At 52.5% G+C, this 19,922-nt stretch overlaps 2 protein-coding genes across 4 annotated transcripts in view; one reads left to right on the top strand and one right to left on the bottom strand.

Annotated features, from left to right (window-relative positions):
- Positions 1 to 19,922, bottom strand: part of LOC140065199 (ABC-type organic anion transporter ABCA8-like) — a 261,107-nt gene that overhangs the window by 155,168 nt on the left and 86,017 nt on the right. The window lies entirely within an intron of this gene.
- The window catches only part of LOC140065200 (ATP-binding cassette sub-family A member 9-like), a 74,850-nt gene continuing 66,353 nt past the window's right edge, over positions 11,426 to 19,922 (top strand). Inside the window, exon 1 of the mRNA XM_072112795.1 lies at positions 11,426 to 11,871. The gene's annotated coding sequence lies outside the window, so the exon portion shown is untranslated. The remainder of the gene's footprint in view (positions 11,872 to 19,922) is intronic.

Genomic DNA, 19,922 nt, shown 5'->3' with positions numbered 1-19,922 from the left:
ATATCCTGCATGTGTTGCTTCTCCGCTCAGGTCCCAGGAGTTCACCTTCTTCCTGGTGCATGAAAGTGCATTGTCCATGTATAATGCGCTGTGCGGGGAGTCACTTAGATCCTGCCCCCGATATCCTGCATGTGTCGCTTCCCCGCTCAGGTCCCTGGAGTTCACCTTCTTCTTCCTGGTGCATGTAAGTGCATTGTCCGTGTATAATGCGCTGTGCGGGGAGTCACTAAGATCCTGCACCCGATATCCTGCATGTGTATCTTCCCCGCTCAGGTCCCTGGAGTTCACCTTCTTCTTCCTGGTGCATGTAAGTGCATTGTCCGTGTATAATGCGCTGTGCGGGGAGTCACTAAGATCGTGCGCCCGATATCCTGCATGTGTCGCTTCCCCGCTCAGGTCCCCGGAGTTCACCTTCTTCTTCCTGGTGCATGTAAGTGCATTGTCCGTGTATAATGCGCTGTGCGGGGAGTCACTAAGATCCTGCGCCCGATATCCTGCATGTGTCGCTTCCCCGCTCAGGTCCCCGGAGTTCACCTTCTTCTTCCTGGTGCATGTAAGTGCATTGTCCGTGTATAATGCGCTGTGCGGGGAGTCACTAAGATCCTGCGCCCGATATCCTGCATGTGTCTCTTCCCCGCTCAGGTCCTCGGAGTTCACCTTCTTCTTCCTGGTGCATGTAAGTGCATTGTCCGTGTATAATGCGCTGTGCGGGGAGTCACTAAGATCCTGCACCCGATATCCTGCATGTGTTGCTTCCCCGCTCAGGTCCCCGGAGTTCACCATCTTCCTCCTGGTGCATGTAAGTGCATTGTCCGTGTATAATGTGCTGTGCGAGGAGTCACTAAGATCATGCGCCCGATATCCTGCATGTGTCACTTCCCCGCTCAGGTCCCCGGAGTTCACCTTCTTCTTCCCGGTGCATGTAAGTGCATTGTCCGTGTATAATGTGCTGTGCGGGGAGTCACTAAGATCATGCATCCGATATCCTTCATGTGTCTCTTCCCCACTCAGGTCCCTGGAGTTCTCCTTCTTCTTCCTGGTGCATGTAAGTGCATTGTCCGTGTATAATTCGCTGTGCGGGGAGTCACTAAGATCCTATGTCCGATATCCTGCATGTGTCGCTTCCCCGCTCAGGTCCCTGGAGTTCACCTTCTTCTTCTTGGTGCATGTAAGTGCATTGTCCGTGTATAACGCGCTGTGCGGGGAGTCACTAAGATCCTGCACCCGATATCCTGCATGTGTCTCTTCCCCGCTCAGGTCCTCGGAGTTCACCTTCTTCTTCCTGGTGCATGTAAGTGCATTGTCCGTGTATAATGCGCTGTGCGGGGAGTCACTAAGATCCTGCACCCGATATCCTGCATGTGTATCTTCCCCGCTCAGGTCCCTGGAGTTCACCTTCTTCTTCCTGGTGCATGTAAGTGCATTGTCCGTGTATAATGCGCTGTGCGGGGAGTCACTAAGATCGTGCGCCCGATATCCTGCATGTGTCGCTTCCCCGCTCAGGTCCCCGGAGTTCACCTTCTTCTTCCTGGTGCATGTAAGTGCATTGTCCGTGTATAATGCGCTGTGCGGGGAGTCACTAAGATCCTGCGCCCGATATCCTGCATGTGTCGCTTCCCCGCTCAGGTCCCCGGAGTTCACCTTCTTCTTCCTGGTGCATGTAAGTGCATTGTCCGTGTATAATGCGCTGTGCGGGGAGTCACTAAGATCCTGCGCCCGATATCCTGCATGTGTCTCTTCCCCGCTCAGGTCCTCGGAGTTCACCTTCTTCTTCCTGGTGCATGTAAGTGCATTGTCCGTGTATAATGCGCTGTGCGGGGAGTCACTAAGATCCTGCACCCGATATCCTGCATGTGTTGCTTCCCCGCTCAGGTCCCCGGAGTTCACCATCTTCCTCCTGGTGCATGTAAGTGCATTGTCCGTGTATAATGTGCTGTGCGAGGAGTCACTAAGATCATGCGCCCGATATCCTGCATGTGTCACTTCCCCGCGCAGGTCCCCGGAGTTCACCTTCTTCTTCCCGGTGCATGTAAGTGCATTGTCCGTGTATAATGTGCTGCGCGGGGAGTCACTAAGATCATGCATCCGATATCCTTCATGTGTCTCTTCCCCACTCAGGTCCCTGGAGTTCTCCTTCTTCTTCCTGGTGCATGTAAGTGCATTGTCCGTGTATAATTCGCTGTGCGGGGAGTCACTAAGATCCTATGTCCGATATCCTGCATGTGTCGCTTCCCCGCTCAGGTCCCTGGAGTTCACCTTCTTCTTCTTGGTGCATGTAAGTGCATTGTCCGTGTATAACGCGCTGTGCGGGGAGTCACTAAGATCCTGCACCCGATATCCTGCATGTGTCTCTTCCCCGCTCAGGTCCTCGGAGTTCACCTTCTTCTTCCTGGTGCATGTAAGTGCATTGTCCGTGTATAATGCGCTGTGCGGGGAGTCACTAAGATCCTGCACCCGATATCCTGCATGTGTCGCTTCCCCGCTCAGGTCCCCGGAGTTCACCATCTTCCTCCTGGTGCATGTAAGTGCATTGTCCGTGTATAATGTGCTGTGCGAGGAGTCACTAAGATCATGCGCCCGATATCCTGCATGTGTCGCTTCCCCGCTCAGGTCCCTGGAGTTCACCATCTTCTTCCTGGTGCATGTAAGTGCATTGTCCGTGTATAATGCGCTGTGCGGGGAGTCACTAAGATCCTGCACCCGATATCCTGCATGTGTCGCTTCCCCGCTCAGGTCCCCGGAGTTCACCATCTTCCTCCTGGTGCATGTAAGTGCATTGTCCGTGTATAATGCGCTGTGCGGGGAGTCACTAAGATCCTGCACCCGATATCCTGCATGTGTCGCTTCCCCGCTCAGGTCCCCGGAGTTCACCATCTTCCTCCTGGTGCATGTAAGTGCATTGTCCGTGTATAATGTGCTGTGCGAGGAGTCACTAAGATCGTGCGCCCGATATCCTGCATGTGTCACTTCCCCGCTCAGGTACCCGGAGTTCACCTTCTTCTTCCCGGTGCATGTAAGTGCATTGTCCGTGTATAATGTGCTGTGCGGGGAGTCACTAAGATCCTGCACCCGATATCCTACATGTGTCGCTTCCCCGCTCAGGTCCCCGGAGTTCACCTTCTTCTTCCTGGTGCATGTAAGTGCATTGTCCGTGTATAATGCGCTGTGCGGGGAGTCACTAAGATCGTGCGTCCGATATCCTGCATGTGTCTCTTCCCCACTCAGGTCCCTGGAGTTCTCCTTCTTCTTCCTGGTGCATGTAAGTGCATTGTCCGTGTATAATTCGCTGTGCAGGGAGTCACTAAGATCCTTTGTCCGATATCCTGCATGTGTAGCTTCCCCGCTCAGGTCCCTGGAGTTCACCTTCTTCTTCCTGGTGCATGTAAGTGCATTGTCCGTGTATAACGCGCTGTGCGGGGAGTCACTAAGATCCTGCACCCGATATCCTGCATGTGACGCTTCCCGCTCAGGTCCCCGGAGTTCACCTTCTTCTTCCTGGTGCATGTAAGTGCATTGTCCGTGTATAATGTGCTGTGCGGGGAGTCACTAAGAACCTGCGCCCGATATCCTGCATGTGTCGCTTCCCCGCTCAGGTCCCGGAGTTCACCTTCTTCCTGGTGCATGTAAGTGCATTGTCCGTGTATAATGCGCTGTGCGGGGATTCACTAAGATCCTGCACCCGATATCCTGCATGTGTTGCTTCTCCGCTCAGGTCCCAGGAGTTCACCTTCTTCCTGGTGCATGAAAGTGCATTGTCCATGTATAATGCGCTGTGCGGGGAGTCACTTAGATCCTGCCCCCGATATCCTGCATGTGTCGCTTCCCTGCTCAGGTCCCAGGGGTTCACCTTCTTCTTCCTGGTGCATGTAAGTGCATTGTTCGTGTATAATGCGCTGTGCAGGGCGTCACTAAGATCGTGCGCCCGATATCCTGCATGTGTCGCTTCCCCGCTCAGGTCCCCGGAGTTCACCTTCTTCTTCCTGGTGTATGTAAGTGCATTGTCCATGTATAACGCGCTGTGCGGGGAGTCACTAAGATCCTGAGCCCGATATCCTGCATGTGTCACTTCCCTGCTCAGGTCCCTGGAGTTCCCCTTCTTCTTCCCGGTGCATGTAAGTGCATTGTCCGTGTATAATGCGCTGTGCGGGGAGTCACTAAGAACCTGCGCCCGATATCCTGCATGTGTCACTTCCCCGCTCAGGTCCCTGGAGTTCACCTTCTTCTTCCTGGTGCATGTAAGTGCATTGTCCGTGTATAATGCGCTGTGCGGGGAGTCACTAAGATCCTGCACCCGATATCCTGCATGTGTCACTTCCCCGCTTAGGTCCCTGGAGTTCACCTTCTTCCTGGTGCATGTAAGTGCATTGTCTGTGTATAATGCGCTGTGCGGGGAGTCACTAAGATCCTGCACCCGATATCCTGCATGTGTCGCTTCCCCGCTCAGGTCCCCGGAGTTCACCTTCTTCTTCCTGGTGCATGTAAGTGCATTGTCTGTGTATAATGCGCTGTGCGGGGAGTCACTAAGATCCTGCACCCGATATCCTGCATGTGTCGCTTCCCCGCTCAGGTCCCAGAGTTCACCTTCTTCTTCCTGGTGCATGTAAGTGCATTGTCCGTGTATAATGTGCTGTGCGGGCAGACACTAAGATCCTGCGCCCGATATCCTGCATGTGTCGCTTCACCGCTCAGGTCCCTGGAGTTCACCTTCTTCTTCCTGGTGCATGTAAGTGCATTGTCCGTGTATAATGCGCTGTGCGGGGAGTCACTAAGATCATGCGCCGGATATCCTGCATGTGTCGCTTCCCTGTTAAGGTCCACGGAGTTCACCCTCTTCTTCCTGGAGCATTGGAGGCGACACAATTTGAAAGTTAAATCCCGCGCTCAGTCTGAATCAGTCGGATCGATCGATTTCTGTTGCATGAAAGCAGCGCAGGTGCACCAAAATCCGTTCGCGTGCGAAACAATCCCCTGTTTAATACCTGTCACGGTCCCGAAAACTAGGATATTGGGCGCACGATCCTAGTGAATTGCGGCATGATCGTCAGACAATGCATTTTCGTGAATTTCCAGTGGCCCGGTAAGTAAATGGGGCACATTTACTTAGGGTCCGAATCGCATTTTTCCCGCTAGGTTTCCCAAATTTTTCCAATTTGCGCCGAATTGCCCCGGGATTTTGGTGCACGTGATCGGATAGAGGGGCATCGTCGGAAAACCTGAGGGATTCGGAAAAACTGCGGAATTAAAAAAAAAAATTGTGTCCCAAAAATAGCACTCACATACACCGGAACGAAGGAGGTGAATTCCAGCGGACTTCAGCGCAGCAGCGACACCTAATGGACATCAGGTGCACGACCTTAGTGAATCCAGGCAGAACCCGAATCAGCGTCCAAGACTGGGTAAGTAAATCTGCCCCAATGTGTCTCTGTATCTTCTATCTCTGTCTGTATATCTGTATCTTCTATCTATCTCTGTATCTTCTATCTCTCTCTGTATGTGTTTGCGTGGGTTTCCTCCGGGTCCTCCAGTTTCCTCCCACACTCCAAAAACATACTGTTAGGTTGTTTAGATAGTGAGCCCCATGGGGACAGGGACTGATGTGACATGCTTTGTGCAGCGCTGCGTAATCTGTGTGCGCTATATAAATAAAGAATTATTATTATTATCTTCTATCTCTCTGTATCTATTGTGACAAGGTCACTATTGAATTGGAGAGAAAATCGGTGTTTATGTGTATGACAGCGACCACAATGTGAATCAGGTCACGCTGGAAGCTGTTTTCCATGTGTTGGTCTCTGGGAAGACCTGGTACAGGACCCTAATTGCTGGAGTGGAGACAGAAGTGCGATCACTGCTCCAGACCAAAGCTTCCAGATTCTTATGGGTCTAGCAATGCACCAGGTGTGCAATCCCTTAAAGAAGGGTGTGGAGCAGTCAGAAGGGGCTCTCTACCTGGAGGCACCGAGGCTGGAGGGTGTGAGGGCCGCACGTGAGTGACACAGGGCTACTGAACGTATTTTTCAGGCTGGCAGGGAGAAGCCTCCACTGGCAAGTCAGGGCCGCCAAGTGTATTGTTAGAGCCGGACAGGCAAGGATTTTGTTTGATACTGGTGTTTTTTCTGGAATAAATGCACAGTTTGAACTTGAACCGGGATGTCCATGAGAGCTTTGTCATTGCCGACCCCCACGTTTGAGCTGTCTATCTATCTCTCTCTGTATCTATCTATCTCTGTATCTATCTCTCTCTGTATCTATCTCTCTCTCTCTGTATCTACTTTGTAGCCACCCACCCCTAATATAATGGTGTAATGCAGATAATGTTTGTATGTTTCTATCTATCTCTCTCTGTATCTATCTCTCTCTCTCTGTATCTACTTTGTAGCCACCCACCCCTAATATAATGGTGTAATGCAGATAATGTTTGTATGTAGAGGACTATGATTTCCCCGCAGAGCGCTGGATGGGGGCGGATGTGGAGCGGCTCCAGGTCTGCACACAGCCCTAATTGTTGTAGTGGACAAATGAGTCTCTGCTAAGCTGATAATCACTGGGTTAAAAATCTTAATCTGATTACAAGGCGTGAGATTTCCCATCTGCAGATAACCCTTCACATTCCAGTAATAATCTCAGACTTCTCATACTCAGTGCAGTTCCTAATGCGCCAGAGTCCTGAGTACTGGTCCCGGGCTCCTCTTCTGGTACCTCCGGCGCTGCTCGGGAACTGGCACCAACCTTTATTTCTAGAATTTTATGGCCCGTCAAACGCAGAGCAGCCGCAACACAACAACACTCCTCTGTCTCTCCACAAAACTCCTCAGAATCCACCATATACAAAAAACTGACAGACTCCTCTGCCCCCCTCCTCCAGACTCCTCTGTCCCCCTCCTCCAGACTCCTCTGTCCTCGTCCTCCTCCAGACTCCTCTGCCATCCTCCTCCAGACTCCTCTGCCATCCTCCTCCAGACTCCTCTGCCCTCCTCCTCCAGACTCCTCTGTCCTCGTCCTCCTCCAGACTCCTCTGTCCTCCTCCTCCAGACTCCTCTGTCCCCCTCCTCCAGACTCTTCTGTCCTCCTCCCCCTCCTCCAGACTCTTCTGTCCTCCTCCCCCACCTCCAGACTCCTCTGTCCCCCTCCTCCAGACTCCTCTGTCCTCCTCCTCCAGACTCCTCTGTCCTCCTCCTCCAGACTCCTCTGTCCCCCTCCTCCAGACTCTTCTGTCCTCCTCCCCCTCCTCCAGACTCTTCTGTCCTCCTCCCCCACCTCCAGACTCCTCTGTCCCCCTCCTCCAGACTCCTCTGTCCTCGTCCTCCTCCAGACTCCTCTGCCATCCTCCTCCAGACTCCTCTGCCCTCCTCCTCCAGACTCCTCTGTCCTCGTCCTCCTCCAGACTCCTCTGTCCTCCTCCTCCAGACTCCTCTGTCCCCCTCCTCCAGACTCTTCTGTCCTCCTCCCCCTCCTCCAGACTCTTCTGTCCTCCTCCCCCACCTCCAGACTCCTCTGTCCCCCTCCTCCAGACTCCTCTGTCCTCCTCCTCCAGACTCCTCTGTCCCCCTCCTCCAGACTCTTCTGTCCTCCTCCCCCTCCTCCAGACTCTTCTGTCCTCCTCCCCCACCTCCAGACTCCTCTGTCCCCCTCCTCCAGACTCCTCTGTCCTCCTCCCCCACCTCCAGACTCCTCTGTCCTCCTCCTCCAGACCCCTGTGTCCTCCTCCTCCAGACTCCTCTGTCCTCCTCCCCCACCTCAAGACTCCTCTGTCCTCCTCCCCCACCTCAAGACTCCTCTGTCCTCCTCCCCCACCTCAAGAATCCTCTGTCCCCCTCCCCCACCTCAAGACTCCTCTGTCCCCCTCCTCCAAACTCTTATGTCCCTCTTCCAGACTCTTCTGTCCCTCCTCCAGACTCTTCTGTCCTCCTCCCCCACCTCCAGACTCCTCTGTCCCCCTCCTCCAAACTCTTATGTCCCTCTTCCAGACTCTTCTGTCCCTCCTCCAGACTCCTCTGTCCCCCTCCTCTAGACTCTTCTGTCCTCCTCCCCCTCCTTCAGACTCTTCTGTCCTCCTCCCCCTCCTTCAGACTCTTCTGTTATCCTCCCCCTCCTTCAGACTCTTCTGTTATCCTCCCCCTGCTCCAGACTCTTCTGTCCTCCTCCCCCTGCTCCAGACTCTTCTGTCCTCCTCCCCCTGCTCCAGACTCTTCTGTCCTCCTCCCCCTGCTCCAGACTCTTCTGTCCTCCTCCCCCTGCTCCAGACTCTTCTGTCCTCCTCCCCCTGCTCCAGACTCTTCTGTCCCTTCTCCCCCTCCTATAGACTCATCTGTCCCTCCTCCTCCTCCAGACTCTTCTGTCCCTCCTCTGTCCCTTCTCCCCCTCCTCTAGACTCATCTGTCCCTCCTCTAGACTCCTCTGTCCCTCCTCCTCCTCTAGACTCCTCTGTCCCTCCTCTGGACTCCTCTGTCCCTCCTCCTTTTCCTCCTCCCTCCAGACCCCTCTGTCCTCCTCCAGACCCCTTCTCCATCCATAATCTTTCCTTGTAAAGTTGTGGACCGCTGTACTACCATAGGGAAGAAGAATCCTTAGACTGCAGCAGTCACTCAAAGTTCTCATCAAATTTTTGAATTCAGCAATTTTGATCCCAAATGTAATAACAAAGCTTCAGATGTCTACAAGTGCCAGTGGTTACATACTGTGTTGTCTTGTTGTATATATCCAGAGGTTACAACTATCCAAACTCTTCAGTACAGTTCTCCCTGGGGGAGTGAACGCCTCACCACATATGCACTGCAGCTGTAGATGGTTTCTTAGTTTCCAAGAAATTCAAAATCTAAAATTCCCCACACATGACTTTTGTTATATAGATCTCCCCACGTATCTGTATTGTGCCACAGGATGTGCGGTTATGGTGGCTCTGCTATGCTGCGCCCTCTAACCTAAGTACAAGGCCTGAAAATTCCAGGATAGGGGTGACAAGGTCCTATGCAGGGGGTGAGGAGTGACAAGGTCCTGAGCAGGGGGTGTGGGGTGACAAGGTCCTGAGCAGGGGGTGAGGAGTGACAAGGTCCTGAGCAGGGGGTGTGGGGTGACAAGGTCCTATGCAGGGGGTGAGGAGTGACAAGGTCCTGAGCAGGGGGTGTGGGGTGACAAGGTCCTGAGCAGGGGGTGAGGAGTGACAAGGTCCTGAGCAGGGGGTGAGGAGTGACAAGGTCCTGAGCAGGGGGTGTGGGGTGACAAGGTCCTGAGCAGGGGGTGAGGAGTGACAAGGTCCTGAGCAGGGGGTGAGGAGTGACAAGGTCCTGAGCAGGGGGTGAGGAGTGACAAGGTCCTGAGCAGGGTGTGAGGAGTGACAAGGTCCTGAGCAGGGGGTGAGGAGTGACAAGGTCCTATGCAGGGGGTGAGGAGTGACAAGGTCCTGAGCAGGGGGTGAGGAGTGACAAGGTCCTGAGCAGGGGGTGAGGAGTGACAAGGTCCTGAGCAGGGGGTGAGGAGTGACAAGGTCCTGAGCAGGGGGTGAGGAGTGACAAGGTCCTATGCAGGGGGTGAGGAGTGACAAGGTCCTGAGCAGGGGGTGTGGGGTGACAAGGTCCTGAGCAGGGGGTGAGGAGTGACAAGGTCCTGAGCAGGGGGTGAGGAGTGACAAGGTCCTGAGCAGGGGGTGTGGGGTGACAAGGTCCTGTGCAGGGGGTGAGGAGTGACAAGGTCCTATGCAGGGGGTGAGGAGTGACAAGGTCCTGAGCAGGGGGTGTGGGGTGACAAGGTCCTGAGCAGGGGGTGAGGAGTGACAAGGTCCTATGCAGGGGGTGAGGAGTGACAAGGTCCTGAGCAGGGGGTGTGGGGTGACAAGGTCCTGTGCAGGGGGTGAGGAGTGACAAGGTCCTGAGCAGGGGGTGAGGAGTGACAAGGTCCTGAGCAGGGGGTGTGGGGTGACAAGGTCCTATGCAGGGGGTGAGGAGTGACAAGGTCCTATGCAGGGGGTGAGGAGTGACAAGGTCCTGAGCAGGGGGTGAGGAGTGACAAGGTCCTGAGCAGGGTGTGAGGAGTGACAAGGTCCTGAGCAGGGGGTGAGGAGTGACAAGGTCCTGAGCAGGGGGTGAGGAGTGACAAGGTCCTGAGCAGGGGGTGAGGAGTGACAAGGTCCTGAGCAGGGGGTGAGGAGTGACAAGGTCCTGAGCAGGGGGTGAGGAGTGACAAGGTCCTGAGCAGGGGGTGAGGAGTGACAAGGTCCTGAGCAGGGGGTGAGGAGTGACAAGGTCCTGAGCAGGGGGTGAGGAGTGACAAGGTCCTGAGCAGGGGGTGAGGAGTGACAAGGTCCTGAGCAGGGGGTGAGGAGTGACAAGGTCCTGAGCAGGGGGTGAGGAGTGACAAGGTCCTGAGCAGGGTGTGAGGAGTGACAAGGTCCTGAGCAGGGGGTGAGGAGTGACAAGGTCCTGAGCAGGGTGTGAGGAGTGACAAGGTCCTGAGCAGGGGGTGAGGAGTGACAAGGTCCTGAGCAGGGGGTGAGGAGTGACAAGGTCCTGAGCAGGGTGTGAGGAGTGACAAGGTCCTGAGCAGGGGGTGAGGAGTGACAAGGTCCTGAGCAGGGGGTGAGGAGTGACAAGGTCCTGAGCAGGGGGTGAGGAGTGACAAGGTCCTGAGCAGGGGGTGAGGAGTGACAAGGTCCTGAGCAGGGGGTGAGGAGTGACAAGGTCCTGAGCAGGGGGTGAGGAGTGACAAGGTCCTGAGCAGGGGGTGAGGAGTGACAAGGTCCTGAGCAGGGGGTGAGGAGTGACAAGGTCCTGAGCAGGGGGTGAGGAGTGACAAGGTCCTATGCAGGGGGTGAGGAGTGACAAGGTCCTATGCAGGGGGTGAGGAGTGACAAGGTCCTATGCAGGGGGTGAGGAGTGACAAGGTCCTGAGCAGGGGGTGTGGGGTGACAAGGTCCTGTGCAGGGGGTGAGGAGTGACAAGGTCCTATGCAGGGGGTGAGGAGTGACAAGGTCCTGAGCAGGGGGTGTGGGGTGACAAGGTCCTGAGCAGGGGGTGAGGAGTGACAAGGTCCTATGCAGGGGGTGAGGAGTGACAAGGTCCTGAGCAGGGGGTGTGGGGTGACAAGGTCCTGTGCAGGGGGTGAGGAGTGACAAGGTCCTGAGCAGGGGGTGAGGAGTGACAAGGTCCTGAGCAGGGGGTGAGGAGTGACAAGGTCCGGCAAGTCCCCACAGTACAGGGCTTCCTCTCCTCCCTCCCCCTTAGGCAGTGTATCTCACAATGCCACATTCCACACACTAGATGTTGTACCCCCATCCTACCCCCACCCCCACCCCAGCCATGGTAGGAGGGTCGACAGACCCGCCACTTACCATCGCCATAGCTACAGCGGCGCAGAACCACCAAAGGTCACGCCGCATTTTCGTAGCCGACTCGGGATCCGAATATTCCCCAACAGGCTTCATCAGTCACAGGCCGCAAAGAAGCCACCGCAATAGAGTTAGGAGCTCCTCGTCCTCTGATTCAAGTGGCCGCCATGCGGTGCACTTCCACAGAAGTGGTTCCCGCCACGGCTACTACCAACATTACCAGGAGCTGAGCCGTCATCACTCAAAGAAGTCAAGAGCATCTTCAAGCTACCCGCCACAGAGTTGCTACCCGCCACGCAGCAGACCGTTCAGCGGTGGTGCAGCAAGAAGATCACCGCCACGCCAGTCTCCTGCTCCCCAGCAGTCGGCACGGCCACGCCAGTCTCCTGCTCCCCAGCAGTCGGCACCACCACGCCAGTCTCCTGCTTCCCAGCAGTCGGCACCGCCACGCCAGTTTCCTGCTCCCCAGCAGTCGGCTTCCCTGGACCAGCGCACAGCTCAAGGACAGACAGCGCTCCCAATTCCGGTAGTTCTACCTTCAGCTGCAAAAGGTGAGTTCAGTGGTCTTCCCTGGTGATCGGCCATTACCTCTGCACAGCATAACACTAACACTGACACCACACACATGATATCATCCCTAAAATCAGTTTTGTCTCAGTTAGAATCAAACCAACAAGGGGTAGGGGTTAATACACAAGCGCAGCCCATTAGTGACTTAGGGGCGGGTACTACATTTAGGGATACAATGTTTTGCGCGGTAACCCCTCTAGCTAAATATGTCCCTGAAGAAGTGAAGAACAAAATTCAGAAGGGAGAGTACGTAGATATCTGGTCTCCATCTCGGGCGACAAGGAGCGAACCTTTGAAAAAGGTTCTGAATAAAAGATTAAAGCTTCAAAAACCCTACACAATTGGCTGCAGGCTTTTGCGGTGATGGCCTCCATTATCACCAAAAAAATCTCCAGCTTCTGCCCCGGATTTATTCGTTTATATGGACATAATTTTAAATGCGTTCATTGGAGGGGTACCGCTTGGTGGAGGTACGACGAGGAGTTTCGTTGCAGCCTATCACTTAACCCCAGTATCGGCTGGGTGTCCAAGGCTACGGCCGTCTGGTTACAGCTGATACTGGCACAACGCTCACAACGGCCCTTTTCAGGGTCCACTGCAGGGCCAGCTCAGCAGTCTGCCCCTGCGGGCCACGAGTCCTCCGGAGCATGCTGGCTGCACAACGAGGGCCATTGCAGATTCTACAGCTCATGCAGATTTTGGTACGAGTGTTCAATCTGCGGTGGTAATCACTCCGCCTTGCGATGCCACCGCAAAAACAAAAACAACTCCTCCCTGTCCCAGTCCACGAACCCCGGTGAACGTGCACAGGCTCGCTCACTGGCTAAAGTTATATCCCAAGAAACGGGAAGCAAGCCTTCTAGAAGGGGGTTTTCTTCTCGGTTTCTTTATCCCGCACCAACCTTCCATCACCCTTTTTATGTGCAGTAATCTGTTATCTATCCGGGAAAACCCCCTCGTGGCCCTTCAAACTGTTTCAAAAGAGGACCAATTAGGCAGGATGGCCGGCCTCTTTGTAGATCCACCTTTTTCCCACCTCAGGTTTTCTCCCCTTGGCCTGGTCCCTAAGAAAGAAACGGGATCCTTTAGCTTAATCCATCACTTGTCTTTCCCCAAGGGTGCGTCGGTTAATGACGACATCTCAAAGGAGGATGCAGCTGTATCCTATGTTTCGCTCGACCAGGCCGTAAACTTGGTCAGGCAGGCGGGCCAGGGGGCCCTCTTAGCCAAATGTGACATAGAGTCTGCCTTTAGGTTGTTGCCAGTTCACCCGTCATGCTTCCATCTTTTAGGGTGCTATCTTGAAGGCCACTGTTATTATGACATGTGTCTTGTTACTACTTTGAGGTATTCAGCAGTTTTTTGGAATGGATCATGGGCTATGACACAGGTCTCTTTTCTATCACCCATTATCTGGACGACTTCTTGTTTTTCGGTGAATTCCGAGTCTTGCTCCTTTCTCTTGCGGAGGTTTACTTCGTTGATGGAGTACATTGGGGATCCGATAAGATGGTCGGGTCATTACCAACCTTTCCTTCCTGGGAATAGAGTTGGATACAGTGGAGATGACATTTAGACTCCCAAGCGACAAGATAAACCGTCCTGATGTAACAAAGACATTCACCATAAAACAAATTATGAAGAGTTGGAAAAAAGAAAAGTCTTTTCAAGATATCACTGCCTTTATTCTCCCGTATTATTTCCATCTTGCACATAGTATGCAGTGATAACTATGAAACTTCTTTATTTAACTCGCCCTTTGCTATAGCCTTTTTCGGGGCGCTACGGATCGGGGAGCTAGTTCTTCTCAGCGCGGTAAAATCAGGCGGTTTGCTGCAATCGGACGTACTGGTCAGCGATACTGGGGTAAAAACTCTGATTCGAAAGTCAAAAACTGAAGTTTTTGGTAGAGGAACATGGACAACAATACTTCCCATGTCCATATACGACCAGAGGGTCAGAATTTTTTACTGCATCGTTTTACCCTCCTGTCCCGTTTCCAATTTAGTGCGGTTTTTAAGAAAGCAATTCTATATCTGGGTTTAAACCCCAAAGAATTTGGCACTCACTTATTTCGCATTGGTGCGGCGACCACAGCGCACTCTTGTGCCATGAGTGAGGAAGCAATAAAAAGACTTAAGATGGAAGTTGGATTGTTTTAAGTCATACATCAGACCAGATCTCAATCCCCTGTTATAACTTATTGTAACGTTTTCGTTTACCCTTAGGTTGTGCTTTCCTCCATTTTGTATTTTACAGGCCAGTTGACCCATGTATGGATTGTTGGGGATTCCTTCATCCCCTGGGCACAGCGGAGGGCAGAAATTTAGGTCTCATGGATGCTAGGGTGCACTGGTGTGGCATGCGCGTCATGCGTTGGACCCAGGTTCTAACAGAGGAAGTCGACATTAGCAGGAGCTGCCGGGAAAATGCGGTTATCCTTTTCCATGCGGACGGTAACGACTTGGCGCGTGCCAAGCTGGGTGAGCTATTAGCCCTTATGAAAGAGGACCTTGCTCGTTTACCGTCCTTTTTTAGGAAAGTGACACTTGGCTGGTCTGAAATTGTCCCACGTTGTCACCGGAGAGGCGCCCGCGATCACGAGGCAATTAATACAGCCAGGAAGATTCTAAATAGAATCTCCAAGCACGATTCGGATCTGGGTAGTGTGGCTTTTCGCCATTTAGAATTGGAGAGGGACAGGCACCTGCTGATAGGTGACGGAGTTCACCTGAATCCGATCGGGTTGGACATTTTTATTGCTGGTCTGCAGGAGTTGGCGGAGAAGGTCGCAGCCAGCACTAGTGCGCGTGGCGGAGGATATACATGCCCGAAGGCGAGGAAGACCTGCGCCAGCCGCCATCTCGGGAGAAGAGCTCCATACAGTCAAGCCAGAAGGGCATCAAAACTAAGTTCTTTTGTTTTTCTTGTTTACACCTTTTAACAAACATTTTCCACTCGTTACAGTTTACTAAGTTACATTATATCTAAATAAAATTGCTGTGGCCTACCCACACTCCCAACATTTCTCTGCCTTTTTCTATTTTGAGTCCGTTTTTAACTTGGGTCAATGGCCATTTGTTTGGCTTAGATTACAAATCCCCACAGTCTAATTAGTGGCAGAAAGCGCCAGTGATATGAGCCAAGTAGAGCGAGAGCGTCTTCCACAGCCTCCGGCCACTGACCTCCTGGACCCAGCACAGACGTTGTCTTGTCTCTCCCGGGAATGTTTCCAGATCAGACATTGTTCATGTATCCCTAGCAATATGACGTAGCATCTCCAGTTCAGGCTGTAAGGGACTACTAGGTGCACTCAGGTCTCCTGTGGGGTCTCCTTACATGTGAGTATCCTGTCTTATTTGATGGTCCTCAGTCTTGACCTGCACCGCTCTCTATTTTATGTCTTTGGGAGCACAAGAATATGTCATAAATCCATAGAAAACTGCAGCGGTCATTAGTGGGGTCCGGCTCGGTCTCCGTTATGTCATGTGGGTGATGGTGATCTGCACATCTCTGGTACATCTCTGATGCTATGGGACGATGCGTATGGGACGATGATGTTTCTCGCCCTCGGAGCGCGGTGGCGCTGTCGCCATTGAGCTGCAGTAACTGAAGCCGCTGCAGGACGCTTCCTCCTACTATCACAGTCACTCGGGGCCTACAGGCGCCCGGTCACTACTAATGTCACTACTAGCACTAGTATTCATGCTTATTTTACACTTTACTCCGTTTTCTCTTAAAGGGGCCAAGCAGTTTGGGCGTCACAGTAAGGGCACAGTAAATAACCTGCATTTATATTACACAGACGGCTTCTGTACAGTGTATTGAAAGAGGAACAAAGATCGGACGCTTTTCTTATAAAATATTTCATCATTGATCGTGAAACCAAAATAACAAAAACCTGCGTCCTCAGGGTCACTATGCAGACAGCGATACCGGACTCGTAGGTTTTTTTCCATTGATTTGCATAATTAAATGCACTGGGGGAGCATTGTCACCTTCTAGGAGTAACTTAGGATAATTATGTCAATGGGGCTCATTTACTAAGGGTCCGAATTGCGCACTTTCATGGGGTTTCCCGACGATTTCCGATTTGCCCTGAATTGCCCCGGGATTTTGGCACACGTAATCAGATTTTGGCGCATCGGCGACGGCATTCACGTGACAGAAATCGGGGGGTGTGGCTGTAGGACAACCCGACGGATATGGAAAAAACGTGGAATTAAAAAAAAAAAAAAAATGTGTCGCAAGATCAGCACTCACATGCACCGGGAAGAAGAAGGTGAACTCCGGCGGACCTCGGCGCAGCAGCGACACCTACTGGATATCAGGTGCACGGACCTTAGTGAATCCCGGCAGAACCCAAATCAGCTTCGGAGAACGCACCGCAGGGTCGCGACTGGTCCAGGTAAGTGAATAAGCCCCAATGTGTCTGCGCGAGGGCTTACTTTTTGTGTTGGGGTCACTGGACACGTCAAGGTTAGTATAACGGTTTTTATTAATTGCGCTCAAGAACAGAACTGCTCCAATCCGGAAGACAATCCAGAGGTCCATAAGAACCTGTAGTTGGTTTAGTTGTAGGTGTTTTCAGGGTTTCTTTTTGCACTTTTTGTGTGTTGGTGATTTATTTTGTTCAATTTTTTTTTACTTTATCCTGCAAGGAGCCCCTGAGCACTACCTGCTGCTGCAGAACGCAATGATGCCGCCGGTGTATCACAAGAACTACGCTCAATGGCTGCTGTACAAACCCCATCCGGCAGTGGTTGAGGGGAGATGTCACCACCGAGAAGGATCTGATTGATGAACCATGAAGCCCGTGCACGGCCGTTACTCGTTATCTTACTTGTCTCAGATATCCCCTGCTTTTATCTTCCTTCTTGAACCACCAAAAAAAACATTAAAAACCCAGTAATAGCGCCCCCTACAGAGACCTACACACAAAGCTCCTGTGTATCACAGGTGGAAAGCTCCCAGGCCACAATAGTATTACACTGTAACTACAGTGGGGGTCATTTACTAAGGGCCCTATTCACGTTTTCCGATTTGCGCCAATTTCCCCTGAATTGCCCTGGGATTTTGGCGCACGTGATCGGATTGTGGCGCATCGGCGCTGGCATGCACGCGACGGAAATCGGGGGCGTGGCCGAACGCAAACCCTACGGATTCAGAAAAACCACCGCATTTAAAAAAAAAAAAGTGTTGCGGAGCTTGCACTTACCTTCACCAGGAATAGGCCGGTGAACTTGAGTGCATCTCAGCGGACTTCAGCGCAGCAGCGCCACCTGGTGGACATCGGAGGAACTGCCTTAATGAATCCCGGCCGGACCCGAATCCACCGCAGAGAACGCACCGCTGGATCGCGATTGGACCGGGTAAGTAAATCTGCCCCAATGTCTCTTATGGGTCAGTAGTGATCATTCCAGAGATTCTCCTGCAGGTTCTTGACGTTTGGATCCAGCACCCTCAGCAGCAGGGACAACACACGACACATAGCTGTGCATCACAGGGAATGTTCCTGGTTGTGGTTGCAAATTTCTGTGTTGAAATCTATTGATTCCCAAGAGAAATAATAAATGTGACTGCAACAATCGAGTTGTCAGTTGGCCCTGACATAGAGAGTCCCCCTTTACCTGCCGAGGTAGTCAGATATATCATTTTCCATTCTGTTTCTCAGATAGAAGGTTGCCGGGTGGGCGCGGCCTCTTCGGGTGGGGGCGGCGTCCTCAGGTGGGTGCTGCCTCCTCGGGTGAGAGCAGCGTCCTCGGGTGGGGGCAGCCTCCTTAGGTGGGGGCGGCCTCCTCGGGTGGGGACAGCCTCCTTGGGTGGGAGCGGCGTCCTCGGGTGGGGGCCTCATCCCCCTCCCTCAGGAATGAGGGAGGCGCTGGTGTGTGACTCGCTGAAGAAAATTCCTGAGGGAGAGGTGGATGAGGGAGCTGATTTCTCTTCAGTGAGTCACACACAGCCATCGTCTCCCTCATTACTGAGGGAGGGGGAATGAGAGAGCTGAGCTGAAGAGAAACCACATCTCTTGTCAATAAGGAAGCTGGAGGAGCAGCTGAAATAGAAGAAAATTAATCTGCCGGACTCAGCTCAAAGGAAAGACTGTGATTAGACTCACGTGGGGTCATTTGCATAGCTGGGGAGTCAACTTTATGAACAGGCATGGGGAGGAACAATATTGGGATAGTTGTACTTTTCATAGATATGTTCAGTTAGTGTGGGTGAGTTTATCTGACAGGTTCCCTTTAATTGGAGCTGACGTACAATATGAACAGCAACACATGGACAGGGATGGTTCTGTTTTTGGAAAAAGGCTTTTATCCCCAATCCTGGAAAAACTACTCAAAAAAGCAACAGCTCTTTCTAGGCCCTGACATGTCATTTGGAAGATGATAGACGGGAGTGCTAGGCTCGGATCACACACAGGCAGCAGGAATACAGGGCTATGACACCGGGTGTGAGGCCTAGTAAGATGAGACGGAGATCCCTGATACATGGTATATCATTACACGTTACACAGCCGGCAGCACGGAGGAGACGACTCCACCGACACCGGGTGCTCTGTGCTCTATACATGTCTGATCCAACAGCACAGAACCAGAGCAGGAGGAGACGATCCTCTGCCGCCCCCTGCAGGATGCTTCTCTACATTCACATCAGTTTATCTCTGAAGCTACAACACAGGTGTGAACAGAGGTTTGTCACTCCCTATGTCACCCCCACACAAGGGGGATGAGGGTGGGCTCCCTACACGTGAGCCTGTCCTGTGCGCACATGCCGAGGACAATAGATAGGAGCCTGCCGGACCGTCTGATCACACCAGGAGCCACAGAAACCACTAATTATTCACAATGCCTGGACTTCCATTTCTTTAAAGGGGTTGTCCACCTTAAGCTAATTATTAATATTGTTACACAGGTGCACGGCTCATTATATCCCTGGTCATGTGATGTCACACAGGTGCACGGCTCATTATATTCCTGGTCATGTGATGTCACACAGGTGCACAGCTCATTATATTCCTGGTCATGTGATGTCACACAGGTGCACGGCTCATTATATCCCTGGTCATGTGATGTCACACAGGTGCACGGCTCGTTATATCCCCGATCATGTGATGTCACACAGGTGCACGGCTCGTTACATCCCCCATCGTGTGATGTAACACAGGTGCACGGCTCGTTATATCCCCCATCGTGTGATGTCACACAGGTGCACGGCCCCTAATATCCCCGGTCAAGTGATGACACACAGGTGCACAGCTTGTTATATCCCTGCTCATGTGAGGTCACACAGGTGCACGGCTCATTATATCCCCAGTCATGTGATGTTACAGATGTGCAGAGATCGTTATATCCCTGGTCATGTGATGTCACACAGGTGCACAGCTCATTATATCCCTGATCGTGTGATGTTACACAGGTGCACGGCTCGTTATATCCCCGGTCATGTGATGTTACACAGGTGCATGGCTCATTATATCCCCAGTCATGTGAGGTCACACAGGTGCACGGCTCATTATATCCCCAGTCATGTGATGTTACAGATGTGCAGAGATCGTTATATCCCTGGTCATGTGATGTCACACAGGTGCACAGCTCATTATATCCCTGATCGTGTGATGTTACACAGGTGCACGGCTCATTATATCCCCAGTCATGTGATGTTACACATGTGCAGAGATCGTTATATCCCCAGTCATGTGATGTCACACAGGTGTACGGCTCGTTATATCCCTGGTCATGTGATGTCACACAGGTGTACGGCTCGTTACATCCCTGGTCATGTGATGTTACACAGGTGCACAGCTCATTATATCCCTGATCGTGTGATGTTACACAGGTGCACGGCTCATTATATCCCCGGTCATGTGATGTTACACAGGTGCACGGCATGCTATATCCCCGGACATGTCATATTACACAGGTGCACAGCTCATTATATCCCCCGTCATGAGATGTCACACAGGTGCACAGCTCATTATATCCCTGAGCGTGTGATGTTACACAGGAGCACAGCTCATTATTTCCTC

This window comes from Engystomops pustulosus, chromosome 6 (assembly GCF_040894005.1).
Source record: "Engystomops pustulosus chromosome 6, aEngPut4.maternal, whole genome shotgun sequence".
In the NCBI taxonomy this organism is placed as follows: Eukaryota; Metazoa; Chordata; class Amphibia; order Anura; family Leptodactylidae; genus Engystomops; species Engystomops pustulosus.
This window is presented reverse-complemented; position numbering and strand designations above follow the sequence as displayed.